General features: G+C 38.9%; 1 protein-coding gene and 1 long non-coding RNA gene across 3 annotated transcripts in view; both read right to left on the reverse strand.

Moving 5' to 3' along the window:
- LOC149961891 (organic cation transporter protein-like) overlaps nucleotides 1-13,929 on the reverse strand; it is a 43,884-nt gene that overhangs the window by 11,756 nt on the left and 18,199 nt on the right. The gene's annotated exons all lie outside the window — the stretch shown is intronic.
- LOC149961892 (uncharacterized) lies at nucleotides 1,281-12,456 on the reverse strand. Its single transcript, XR_016481126.1, has 3 exons — nucleotides 12,264-12,456; nucleotides 1,929-2,262; nucleotides 1,281-1,859 (listed from the first exon to the last, which is right to left on the reverse strand). It is a non-coding gene; the product is annotated as an uncharacterized LOC149961892 (long non-coding RNA).

Raw genomic sequence — 13,929 nt, forward strand, 5'->3', positions numbered from 1 at the left:
TTCGAAAAATAATCACGGGGCCAGCCTGAGCGTCTAAATATCATGCTTGACATCATGGAAGAAAAAGCTGATATAAACTCGTTACCGTGGCAACGGAGATACATCACTTGGAGTACTCAGAATGCCAATGAAGATAAAAATCTGTTTAAAGTAGTCCATTATTTACGTAACGCCGAAAACTTAGGCTACCCTCCCTCCCCCCCTTTTGCACTCGTTACAAAGAGTACCAATTGAAAAGACAACCCCCCCTTCAAATTACGTCACAAATACTCACTCCACACCCAAATATAAAACCATGGTGAACCTGAAAATTATTAAATTACTTTTAAAATTAGGCCTATTTTTGGCTAAGCTTTAATATCTAATATAAAAACCTAGGAAAAATACAATTTCTCGCAATATTCGTCTACTTTGGCCTAAAATCTAGAAAATGCTCCACGTGCTCAAAACGCCAAAAACCAAAATTATTGAGGTACTAATAATATAAATATAAACAAAATCAAGGAAATATATCCCCACCGAAATCCTCTACTTTTACCCCTGGACCCACTTACGATTGTTAGATGGTAGAATTATAATTTTTTTAAACATTCTATAATATTTATTTTTAAAAGGAGAAACAACGAATTTTAAAGTGCGCAAGAAAATTTTTAAAATTTCATTTTAAAACATTCTTCACCCGACTAGTTTCGGACACGATATCGGACCGTCATTATAATAAGAGAGAAGGGTGTCTATCCGGTGATTGAGAATTTCATTCTCAATCACCGGATAGACACAAAGAGCTTGGCTCCCGCCGTTCACCCGCGCCTCTCCCGTTCCTCCCCCACCCGCGCCCCCATCTCAATCACCAGAATTTCTATTCACCAGATTCTCCCGTTCACGGGTTGCTTTCCCCCAACCCCCCATTCACTGGATACTTTATCTCTCGTTCACCAGCTCCTTTCCCCCATTGCGTTCACCCCTTCTAATCACCAGTTGCTTTCCCCCCATCCCCATTCTCCAAAATTAGTTTTCCTCGCGCAGATATCTGGAGATTAGATTTTTACCCGTTTGCTTATCGCTTCAGAACTCCTTAATTTCTAATCTCTAGGCAATAATAACAAGTTATTTTCAATTTAATTAATTTTTTATTTTATTTTAGAACTTTGTTTACATGTTAGTAGGTACTATCAGATATTCCATTAGATGGTTATCTTGTGCATTACACAATGAAAACAAATTAAAGTAGCTAAGTTTACAGGTTAATTGATTATCTACGAGTAAATTAGTAAAATCTTGTAGTACTTCCGAGGGTGATTTAAAACAGCCAAAATAAGATTTTACTTGATGGTACGAATTAAATTGATCTGGGTACAAAAATAAACCCTCGAAAGGTTTTCCATATAATAATTCGTGAATTTTTTTAAGGTTTTTAACAATAGCTAAGTACATGCATTCGATAACATTTTTATGTTCGTTTAAAAGATTTATTTGAAACCGAATAAAATCAATTTTTTTTTGGAACTCACCGATTTCGCGAGCTCCCAGATCCAGAACATGACCGTAGGCAGAGTTCAATTTGATGTTGTTGGTAGTGGCGACGATGGATACGTTGTTGTCGTGATAGTCGATGATGTTGTGGGTTAGAGACGATGCTCCGGTTTGCGTAGCGGCGAAAAGCTCTCCCCAAAGAGAGAGTAGATTGGTGAAAGCTTCGGAGGTCAGGAACAGAATATTTTCGTTCGATTTTTTGAAGAAGAGAACTTGTAATTTTGATCCGTCGAAACCAAAAGAAATGTAGACTGATCCTCCTAACGTGATTTTTATGTTGATACGTCTTTCTTGGCCCCTGCGTTTGGATACGGTATGCGTCTCGGCTATAGAAAATGAAAATGTTAAGCCTTTGTCCATTGAAATAGTAATAGTATTAATAAAATAATGCTTACCAATAGATCGTTTTTCCATGTTTACGGTAGATGACGAGAGCAAAGCGGATGCACTTCTTTTCAGTTCAGCGTCTCAGAGAGAAATGACGCATGGGAGATTAATCAGTTCCTATCTTGTTGAGATTAATTCATCACGTGATCTAAACTTCAAATAACCCTCAAATTCTATCGGCTCTCTCTCTCTGAGATAACAGTTCTAGACACTCGAAATTAAACCGTCCCGTGCTCGAAACTGCCTCTAATTATCCCCATTGACGTCACATATTAATCCACTTGGAAGAAGAAAAAAAACCCATTGTAGTTTCCTTTCGAGAGCTTGTGATGCAATCATATCCTAGAAAACAATACAATTAATAGAAATTAACATAAAATTAGTATACTTTTAATACCATTTTGTGAGCTACAGTGAAAAAAGTTACAATTTTACGGTAGAAACGTTTTCAAAATACCACAAAATGAACTCAAATAAGAAAATTGTAATTAAAATAATCACTACGGCTATAATTTTAGAAGGTTGTTTCAGGACGGTGATTATGGCAGATGTTTGTACTTCAGTGTCCATATCGGAAATGAAGTTAAATGGAATATTTTGCGAAAATAAGTATAAATTTTAGCATAACCCTAATATATTCTCGAGAACTGAACAAGTTCTTTGGGAATAAGAGATAAGCTTACTATCTTCCCCTAGGCCCTATATAAGGGGGGCGCCTGAACCGGGGGAACGTCACTCTATTGTTGTTCTTTGTGCGTCTAGTACCAGGATTTTTGAAGCGCGCTCTCTCTCTCTCTACGTAAGTTTATTTTGATTTTTTTTATCGTAATTTTTTGAATAAGGTTTAAGTAAATCGGCATTAAAATGAAAGGTGTACAATACCCAGAAATTAATTTAGTTGATACCCCGGAAATGATTATAATCGACTCCCCTGAATTGATTGATATAACTGATAACGAGTTCCCGGAAGTACCCATAGTAACTTTACCCGATTCTCCAGAAATGGAAATAATAGATTTAACTGATACCCAAGACCCTACCCTTTCCTTAACTACAGTAACTGATTCGCAATTGGAACGTTTAAAAGAAATGACAATGGTACGAGATTATCTTAGAGAATATCAACTAACCCATCAAATCTGTTCGCCCCCTATCGATAATTTACCTTCACCCCTTTTAAGACCTAGTTCTATTCCACATGCCGAAGTACGTTTTTCGCCCTCGTATACGCCTATGGATGCTCCCTCACCCTTTCTAGAATCAGATGACACATGCCACTCTTTATCTTTGGAAGATAATTTTATCATGTCGTCCCTCAGTACGGACAGCATTCAGCGCTTAGCTGAGAACGTACAAGTTGCCCGACGGGACGCGGAGGAACTTGCAGCCGCAGCCGCAAGGGCAGCCGAAATGTTCGAGGAAGCTAAAGCGTTGTTAGCTGCTCGTACGGCTAGTAGTAGTAGTAGTAGTAGGCCACCTCATAATATTTCCCCTCAGCGTAATAATGACCCTATAGCGGTCGCAGGCCCCTCACGAGCTCCGCAGTATTCACCTCCATCGTCTCAGACTGCTGAGAAAAACGCGAACCCCGAGAACGCAAATTTGACTGCCCCCACTTCGTCTCCTCCTCCTCCTCAAGTTGGAGGTGGGTTGGTTGACGTTCCAATAACGCCTCCGTCCTTTCCTAATTTACCAGGTTCTGTTAAAATATTGAATAATAATATCCAAAATTTCCCAAATTTTGGACTAATGGGACGGACTTTAAATGTCCGGTTAGAAAATAATATAGAAAATGGTATTTATATATTGATGGAAACCCTATTAGAGGACTGTTTGCCTTCAGATATGGTTTCGGTTTCATTCGTGAACGTCACTAACCCCGGTTTTCAAATTAACGTCAGTTTCCGGCGTCGGGACCAATTAGACTTGCAATGGTTGATGACGTATATCGATGAAAAAAGCTATAGATCCGAGAACGATGGTAGTTTTTTTGAAGGAATAGTTACGGTTACGTTTAATCGAGTCAGATTACCGCAAGGAGGAATTAGATCAGTTGGGTTAGGGATTTCCCTTGAAAAAGAGTTTTCTTTTTATAAACATTGCACGATAACGATAAATAACCAGGATAAAATTTGTTTAGCACGCGCTCTTGTAGTAGCCATAGCTCATAGAGAATACATGGAAAATAAAAATGATGGAGAACTTAAAAGAAAATATACTACTATAAGACAGTGTAGAGGAAAAAATATTGAAATGCTATTACAGACCCGCGAAGCTAGGACCCTTTTGGCTTATTCTGCATTAACAGACGAAGAATGCGCGGGTCCGGACGCTTTAACTCGGTTCCAAGAAATCTTGCCCGAATACAGTATTATCGTTTTTCGATTACGCGATCCCGTACCCTTAGTTATTTTCGGCGACGTCGAAGAAGAGAGGGAACTAGAAGGACCTCTCCGCAAACGTCTTTATCTTCTAAATATTGACACACATTTCAACGTAATTACTAACCCCAAACCCCTTTTCGCGTTTAATTACTTTTGCGAAAAATGTTTAGTAGGTTTTAATCATCTCGCTGACCATAAATGCCTTCTTTTCTGTCACGCTTGTTGTAGAAAACAAGATTGCAGGAAGGACGTAGATAAAATAACTTGCCAAACATGTTTAAGAGTTTTCCCTAATCAAAATTGTTACGATTACCATTTATCAGGACCCGAGCCCTTATGTAATAAAATTTACGTTTGTAATCTTTGCGGAAAATTTATCAGTATGTTTAAGCGTAAGGCAGTACACGTTTGCGGAGAGACCTATTGTCTTTCGTGTAGTGAGTTTAACCCCGCAGGTCATCTATGTTACATGCAACCTTTAGAGACCGACCGTAAAGATTCTGCCGATAAAACTACTCGTTCTCGAATAAATAGCAATAATAAACGGGTCCACGACTCCGACAATGAACAATCACCACCAACTAAGAGAAGTACTCCAAAAACGGAAGTCTTTGTTTTTTATGACTTGGAATGTAAACAAACAAATCGTACTGACGCCAATGCTTTGATTCACGAACCAATTTTATGCGTCTCGCAAAAAGCGTGTAAATTCTGTTTCGAAGAAAAAGATAGTCAGTACGCATGCGCTAAATGCGGTAGTGGTCCTCGGGAGAAAATATTTCTCTCAAAAGACCCCGTCGGCGACTTTCTAGAGTATCTTCGTACGCTTAACAGAGTGGCTGATAAGATAATATGTATTGCCCATAACGCTAAAGGTTACGACGCGCAATTTATAGTACGTAAAATGGTCGATTTAAAGTGGACCCCTAAAGTCTTGACAGACGGGACCAAATTCATGAATGTACAGTATAAAAAATTAAAATTCTTAGATTCCTTAAATTTTATGCCCTTTGCCCTTTCTCAATTCGTTTCCACATTTGGTTTAGATAATAATTTAAATAAGGGACATTTCCCGCATTTACTGTTTAATACCGTAGACCATGAATTTGATCCAGCCCGTTCGAACGAAACCAATTACGTACTACATAATGACATGCCTCCGATGGACGCGTACGACCCTAATCGTTTAAGCGGTAAGGCCTACGATGAATTTATCCAGTGGTATAACGATTCCCGGTCCGAAGCTTGCGGAAATTCGGACCCCAACTTTAATTATTTTGATTATAAAAGAGATTTAATCCGGTACTGTCGCCAGGACGTAAACATTCTTTTGCAAGGCTGTTTATCATATCGTTCTATTTTCATGGATAAATTTGAAATAGACCCGTTCTTAACTGCGATAACGATTGCGGGAGTATGCAGTTTTATCTTTAGGAAACACTTTTTACAGTCCGATACGATTGGTGTAGTGCCCCCTTTCGGCTATCGTATGAACTGCAACCAGAGTTTTGTAGCGATCGAATGGCTTGAATGGATGTCTCACTTACGAGGGAAGGAAATTCAGTCTGCTTTTAATGGATTTGAACCTAGAATTCTTAACATTAACGTGGACGGACTTCTCGATAACGAAGTGTTTCAATATCACGGATGTTATTTTCACGGGTGTAAAAAGTGTTTTCCTATCAATAGAAACTTAGCGTTATACGGCGACAACACTCAGACCCATAATTCGCGATACGCGTCAACCATTGCTACCACTAACCGCTTGAAACAATTGGGATACACTGTCCATGAAAAATGGGGATGTACTTTCAAAGCTGAGCGGAGTACTAACCCCGCCATCAACGCATATCTTTCTACCGAAAATTTAAAATTAAAAATTAAAGAACCAATCCGCCCCCGCGAAGCCTTTTTCGGAGGACGTACGTCAGCCTTGAAATTACATCACAAGTGTAAAGAGGGGGAGGAAATTAAATACATTGATATTTGTTCACTCTATCCGTGGTGTAACAAGTATTGCAAGTTACCCGTGGGACACCCTAAAATACATGTAAAAGCTCCTTTCCCTGACATTTCTACCGTAAACGGATTAATAAAAGCCACAATGTTACCGCCTCAAGCTCTCTACCATCCCGTTTTACCCCAAAGAATAGGATCGAAACTAGTGTTTGCCAACTGCCAAAAATGTAGTGAGTCTCGAAACCAGCAGGATTGTCCCCACGAAGACTCAGAGCGACAAATAACTGGTACTTGGGTTGCAGACGAGGTACAGTTGGCAATCGAAATGGGTTACAAGGTCATTTCTATTCACGAAATTTGGGAATACGAGGTAGTAAAATACAACCCGATATCGAAAGAGGGCGGTCTTTTCTCCGAGTACGTCAACGCGTTTCTTAAACTCAAACAGGAATCCAGCGGCTTACCCGCGGGAATAGAGACCGATGAAGAGATTAAGAAATACGTTGACGAATATTACGAAAAGGAAGGAGTAAAACTTGATCCTACCAATATTAAAAAGAACCCTGGTCTTCGTACCATCGCGAAGCTTTGTCTTAACTCTTTTTGGGGTCGTTTTGGTTTAAACCCTCGCAAAGACCAATCGGCTATTATTAGCGATCCCAAAAAATTTTTCGATTTATTCTTAGACCCAGACATAGAAGTTAAATCGGTTATTCCCTTAAGTCAAACGCATTGCGTGATCAAGTGGGCGTTTTTGAAAGATATTGATCTTGTTTACCCAAACACGAACGTAGTAATTGCTGCCTATACGACCGCAATGGCTAGGATCAAGTTATACTCTTATTTAAGGAGATTAGGCCAGCTTACGTATTATTATGATACGGATAGTTGCATTTATCTAAAAGAACGAGATGGAATAGAGATTGATACGGGCAACTATCTCGGAGACATGACCGATGAGTTGGCAAAGTACGGAAAAGGCTCGTACATCCAAGAATTGGCAACAGGTGGCGCAAAAAATTACGCCTTTAAAGTACTGAACCCTACGACCGGTAAAGTCTCCTACGAAATGAAAGTCAAAGGGTTCCGTATAAATCAAGGCATTAAAGATTTGGTTAATATGGACACGCTTAAAAGATTAATAGGTGTCGACGGAGAAACGAACGAGCCAGTAACCGTACCCCAGCCGAGGCAGATTTTGCGTCTACCCGATCATACGGTCGTTTCCGTCGACCGTACTAAAATCTATAGACCCGTCGTAGACAAGGTACGGTTACTGGACGACTTCACTACGGTACCCTACGGCTATAAAGCGAATCTATTTGCTCCTGAGGCCGGGGACGTAGAGCCCTCCAATCGCTAATTCTCGTTTAAAATTAGTCTCTCCACTCTAAAGTGAATATAGGTTTCAGTCTTACGACTCTAAAGTAAATATAGTCTTGCGACTCTAATGTGAATATCAAACCTATACGGGGTAAGGGATGAAATAGGTTATTCGATTATATTTTTCCTCCGCTGAAGAGTCCCATAAATTTAACCGAATTTTAATTTACATTTTCATTTGTACGCTAGTACTCGAAGAGAGATAACCATGCAATTTATTCATCCGTTTAATTGCGTAACGGCAGGCCCGAGTCAGAGTGGCAAAAGCTATTTAATTGAATCTATAATTAATCACGAAGAGGAAATGTTTGTTCCGGGTTTCAAAGAAATACATTGGTATTACGGAGAATGGCAAGCTCTATACGATAAAATGAAGCACAGGGTAGTTTTTAAAGAAGGATTGCCTGTTTTATCTGATTATGACGGAAAAGATCCTATATTATTAGTTATCGACGACCAGATGAGCGAGAGTAAAGGTCAAATTGGTGATTTATTCGTGAAAGGCACCCATCACCGTTCTCTAAGCGTTATTTTTATTACACAGAACTTATTCCATCAATCAAAAGATAGCAGATCCATATCCCTGAATTCGCATTACATAATTTTATTGAAAAGTCCCCGAGACCGTCAGCAAGTGGCTTATCTCGCTAGACAAATGTTCCCTGATAAGTGGCGTTTTGTAGTTGACGCTTACGAAGACGCGACTTCGAGACCTCACGGTTACCTAGTATTCAATTTAACTCAAACTTGTCCCGAAGATCAAAGAGTCTTGACTAATATTTTACCGGGAGAAACGTGCTACGGTTATCTCCCTAAATAAATAAATAGAACTTACATTTCGTAACTTCAATCAGTTATGAATCATGTCTCGTAGAGTACGTATCGAGAGAGACGCTCTCCGATATCTCGGTCGTTGCAAACCCGTTCAAAGAAAAGCCATTTTAGCTAAAGCCGACAAATCCCTCATAGACGCTATCAGTGAATGTATTCATAACACTTTAATTGGTAACGTAAAACTATCAAATACCCAAAAAACCAGGTTATCTCGTCATAAAAATACCCTTCGAAAACTAGCTAGTAAGCGGGTAGCTTGGAAAAGTAAAAAGAAATTGTTAGTTCAGTCTGGGGGCGGATTTTTCTCGTTTCTTCTACCCGTCGTTTCAACCCTTCTTGGTTCTATATTTGGTAGTAAACAATGAAACACGCCAGAAAAATGATTCTCGTCCCTAGCGGCGTTTTAAAGCCAGACCCGTTCCCGCACCCCCTCGCTCTGACAGTCTCTGAATTAGACGTTAAGATGGACCAAATATTAAATATGAAAGATTTAGACGACGCCTCGAAATGGATTTTATACGAACAAGCTTTAATGACACACGGAAATCTACGTAAGCAAGCTTCGGCTCCTAAAGAAATCGAAATTGCCCCCGCATTCGACTCGCTAAGTAGGGACTGGATAGACGATTTGCCTTTGATATATTACCAAAAAGCGCAAAGCATGGTGGATCAGTTGGAAACTGTACCCGAAAGAATACGGTGGGATGAAAACGGGGAGCTCGTAATAAACGGTCGACCTATTAAAGGTTCCAATATTAGCGAAATTACCAAAGCGTATTTAAATCCTAAAACCCACCCAAAACCTATCGGATATTTCGCGTTTATTTCCAATTTAACCCAATTTAACTCTTCACCGGCAATCCAAGGCTTTCCCTCCCCGCTAGCTCCGAGAACCCGACAACGACGTTCTCCCGTTAAACGCGAGTATCCGGTTCCTCAAAGTGGGCGTGCGCGCAGGACAGATAAGCCCCGTCCCACTCGTAGCCTTAACCGAGATCACTCCTCCTCCACGTCTGACTCTTCTCTTCACTCTTATAAACAAACAAGGAGTCGCGCGCAAAAGTCTAAAGTATGGGCGAAGCTATTTTAGAAAAAATATATTTTAACCCGAAGCATCCGGCTTCTTTCGGAGGCGCTGAAAGGTTATTCCAGTCCGTAAAGTCTCACGGCTTAAGTAGGGAAACTGTAGAAAAATGGTTAAGAGGAATCGACGCTTTTACGATGCATAGGCCGAAATATAAAAAGTTTCAACGAAATAAAATAGTAATTAGTAATATAAGGGAACAATACCAGGCTGATATTAACGATATGCGCTCGTTAGAGGCAGATAATGACGGATACAAATACATTTTAACAATTATAGACTGTTTTAGTAGAAAAGCGTGGGGGTTACCTCTTAAAACTAAATCGGGGAAAGAGGTTTTGAAAAATATAAAAATTGTTTTTAAAGACGGAATTCCATATAAATTTCAATCGGACAAGGGCACGGAATTTAGGAATAAAGAAGTACAAGGATATTTCAAAAAGAATAAAGTTAAATTTTTTAGTACCGAAAATGACGAAATAAAAGCCTCTATCGTAGAAAGGTTTAATAGAACGTTAAAAACAAAAATGTATAGATATTTTACCCATCACTCCACAAATAGATATTTGGAAGTCTTACAGGACTTGGTCGAAGCGTACAATTCCTCTTATCATAGCTCAATTAAAATGGCCCCTAATGACGTTTCGGAAAATAACGTATTACGTGTGTACAATAATATCTACTCTAAATATTATGCCAAGAAACTGAAAATGAAACCGCAATTCCAAGTAGGGGATTTGGTTAGAATAAATACAACTAAAATGATATTTCAAAAGGGTTTCGAAGCTAATTATACCGAAGAAATATTTAAAGTCGTAGCTATAGTTAAAAGACATCCACCCGTTTATAAAATAAAAGACTTGGCAGAAACCGATATAAAAGGAACGTTCTATTTTCGAGAGCTTCAAAAGGTCAGTGCGCCTCGTTCGTTCAAGTTAAACAAGATTTTACGTCAGAGAACTAAAAACGGAGTAAAACAATTGTACGTTAGTTGGCTAGGATATCCTCCATCGTTTAATAGTTGGGTTAATCAAGATGACGTCTGGGATTTACATAACTCTTCCTAGTAATACTAGAGATAAGAATAAGAATAATTCAGAAAATACTCTAGCCTCGTATTCTACAACGTTGGCCAAACCCATTAGTTTACGCGGAGATTGGGAAATTGCTCTGGTAGAAATTATTTATCCTTTATCTTTTTATAACGTAAGCGAGCCAATGGGATGTGGAATAGAAATTAAGGAATTACTATCGAAACCTCCAGCCCACATAGTAGATTACAAATATACCTACGACTTCCGCGAGATACCTCAGGGCTACTACAAAAATCCTCATGAACTTTTGGCAGTACTTAATGAAAGTATTAAAAGTTTGAACCTTGATTTAAAGGAAAGCGCTAATTCAGAGTTCGATAATGATTCATTAGGAAAATTTGAATATAGTTTAGAAAGTGGACACGTACAATACACTTCCTATAGTAAACATTATTATCAACTCGAGTTATCGCCAAAGTTGAGGAAAATTTTAGGATTTAGAGATAATGTTACTGATATTTCACCTAAGGTAGCATTCAGATCAGATTCCCCTATGCAATTAAACTTATTCATCCCCGATCTTATGTTCGTGTATTCCGATTTGGTAGGAAATGAAATGGTTGGGGATACATTAGCCCCCCTTTTGCGAACAATTGTTGTAGACCAAAACGCCCCCAATGGATCAACCGTTTCAAAAACTTTCGATTCTCCGCATTACCTTAAACTGAGTAGAAATTATTTTGACTGTATCGACATTAATATAAGAACTAGTTTAGGTGAATTCGTGCCATTTCAGTTTGGTTCAGTCACGTGTAAAGTACATTTACGACGAGCTCAGTAAAAAAAAAAAAGAATGGCTTATCAGTACGTTGATAGAAATTGTCCCTACATGCAATATTATTTAAATCAGGCGGGGGGAGGAGTAGATTTACCTTATTTCTCTGGGTTTGCGGGACAAAAAGGACACGGAATTGGTAGCTTTTTTTCAGGGCTAGCTAGGTTTGTATTCCCATTCCTAAAACAGTCTGCCAAATACGTGGGAAAAAGGGCTCTTTCTACAGGAAAGAAAGTACTCGGAGACGTCTTGCAAGGTCAGGACTTAAAAACGTCAGCCAATAAACGAATGACAGAAACTGTGGACGAAATGGCAGCGCAAGAAGGTTCGGGTCGTCGCAAGAGAAGAAAAACTACTAAGAAACCATTGAAGAAGAAAAAGAGTTCAGTTAAACGCCGCAAGTTCACGCGTACGGTTCGCGATATTTTTGCTCTCTAAAAAAAATGGAAGTACTTAAAAGCGAATTAAATATTTTCAACGAACTACCAACTCAACTCAGCGTTGAAAAAGGTCAAACGGTATGGTGTAAGCCAATTTCATCTATCGACAGCAGTTCTATCATCGAATTCGTGGTACCGGGTACGGGAGACTCTTATACAGATTTGGCAATGACAATGATATATTGTAAAGTAAAAATCGTCAAAACCAACGGTGACAACTTGGATGCCGGGTCTAACGTTTCGCTCGTGAACAATTCTCTGCATTCGCTATTCAAACAATGCGAAGTGAAACTCAATGATACGACGGTTTCACCATCGGCCTCAAATTACCCCTATAGGGCCTATATCGAAACCTTGCTCAACTTTGGGTACGATGCAAAAAACACTCACCTTGCGACATCTGGATGGTACGATGACACGGCTGGAAGTATGGATCTGATAACAAACGCCGGATTCATAAAACGTCAGGTTCTAGCTGCTGAATCAAAAGAAATTGAACTTTACGGGAACATTTTTTGTGACATTTTTAATTTCAACAAATATTTAATTAATGGCGTACAACTTAAGGTTTCACTCACTAGAAATAGCGATAATTTTACCCTTTTTAGCGACTCTGTCGACGCGTATAAAGTCGAATTTATAGACGCTGCTCTAATTGTACGTAAAGTTAAAATTATGCCTAAAATTTTATTAGCCCATCAGCAAGGATTATTACGTAGCAATGCCAAATATCCCTTTACTCGTACTGAAATTAAAGTTAAAACATTAGCTAGTTCTATTCAGAACGATAGTTTTGACAATATATTCTTAGGTCCGATGCCCAACAGAGTCATTATTGGTTTAGCCACCAACAAAGCGTATAAGGGCTCCGTTAAGTCTAATCCTTATAATTTTGAAAATTTCGACCTAAATTATCTGGCTCTATACGTTGATAACGAACAAATCCCTTCGAAAGCGTTGACCCCTAATTTTAATAGTAAACAATTTACGCTGGCCTATCATTCGCTATTCTCGGGATCTGGGATACTCTACCAAGACGGGGGAAATCACATTGCGTTGGCTCACTTTCCTCTAGGCTTTGCCCTATATGCTTTTGATTTAACCCCCGACAATTCGGCCAGTGACGTCACGTTTTGGAACCCCGTAAAGAGAGGGCAACTACGTTTAGATTTAGGATTTGGTACCCCTTTAAAAGATTCTACGGTCGTTATCGTGTACGCTGAATTTCAATCTTGTTTACAGATAGATAAAAATAGGAACATTATTCGAGACTATTAAAATGACTACGACAAACGTGGACTTATCTCAGGCACTGTATAAAACACCGAACTTTTTAGGCGTGTTTTCTTCAGATAATTTAAAACCCATGGTGAAATATCCGCAATCGCTTATCATTAATTTTGATAAAAGGGGCGAAACAGGTTCTCATTGGATTTGCGTCTACGTCGATGGCCGAAAACGGGGATTCTATTTTGATTCAATGGGGCTTCCCCCATTTTTACCCACAATCAGAAAATATTTAAATTCAATGTGTAAGACGTGGACATTTAGCAAAAGACGATTGCAAGGACTAACTAGTAACGTTTGCGGCGAATATTGCGTAATGTATATTTTGCATAGAACTAAAGGACAGAGTACAAAAACGTACTACCAAAAGTTTTCCAAAAATTGGGAAAAAAACGACAGCAAGATATTTTTATCTTTCGCAAATCATGCTAGAAAAATCATCACATCGAATTTAGCGAATCCATTAGCTAGAGAGAGAGGTATGGTGACTGACTGGAAAAAATCCGGTTCCAGAGGATAAAACAATATATTCCCACGCTATCTGGTATCTTTTAGAGATATGACCCGACCTCTCTCGAAAACATGCGCGCGCTTCTATGGGCGCCAAACCATTTACTTTCGAATAAAATAAACCATCCAAAAACAAAAAAATTAAAATAGAATCAGAAAGTATTGGTAAACTAGTTAGGACAACGTGGGTGGTTTACGCAATCTAGCATGAAAACAAAACATTGGTAGAAATATATTATTGCATTATTCCTGTACGTTC

This window comes from Leiobunum rupestre, chromosome 1 (genome assembly GCF_980474605.1).
Source record: "Leiobunum rupestre chromosome 1, qqLeiRupe1.1.hap1, whole genome shotgun sequence".
In the NCBI taxonomy this organism is placed as follows: domain Eukaryota; kingdom Metazoa; phylum Arthropoda; class Arachnida; order Opiliones; family Sclerosomatidae; genus Leiobunum; species Leiobunum rupestre.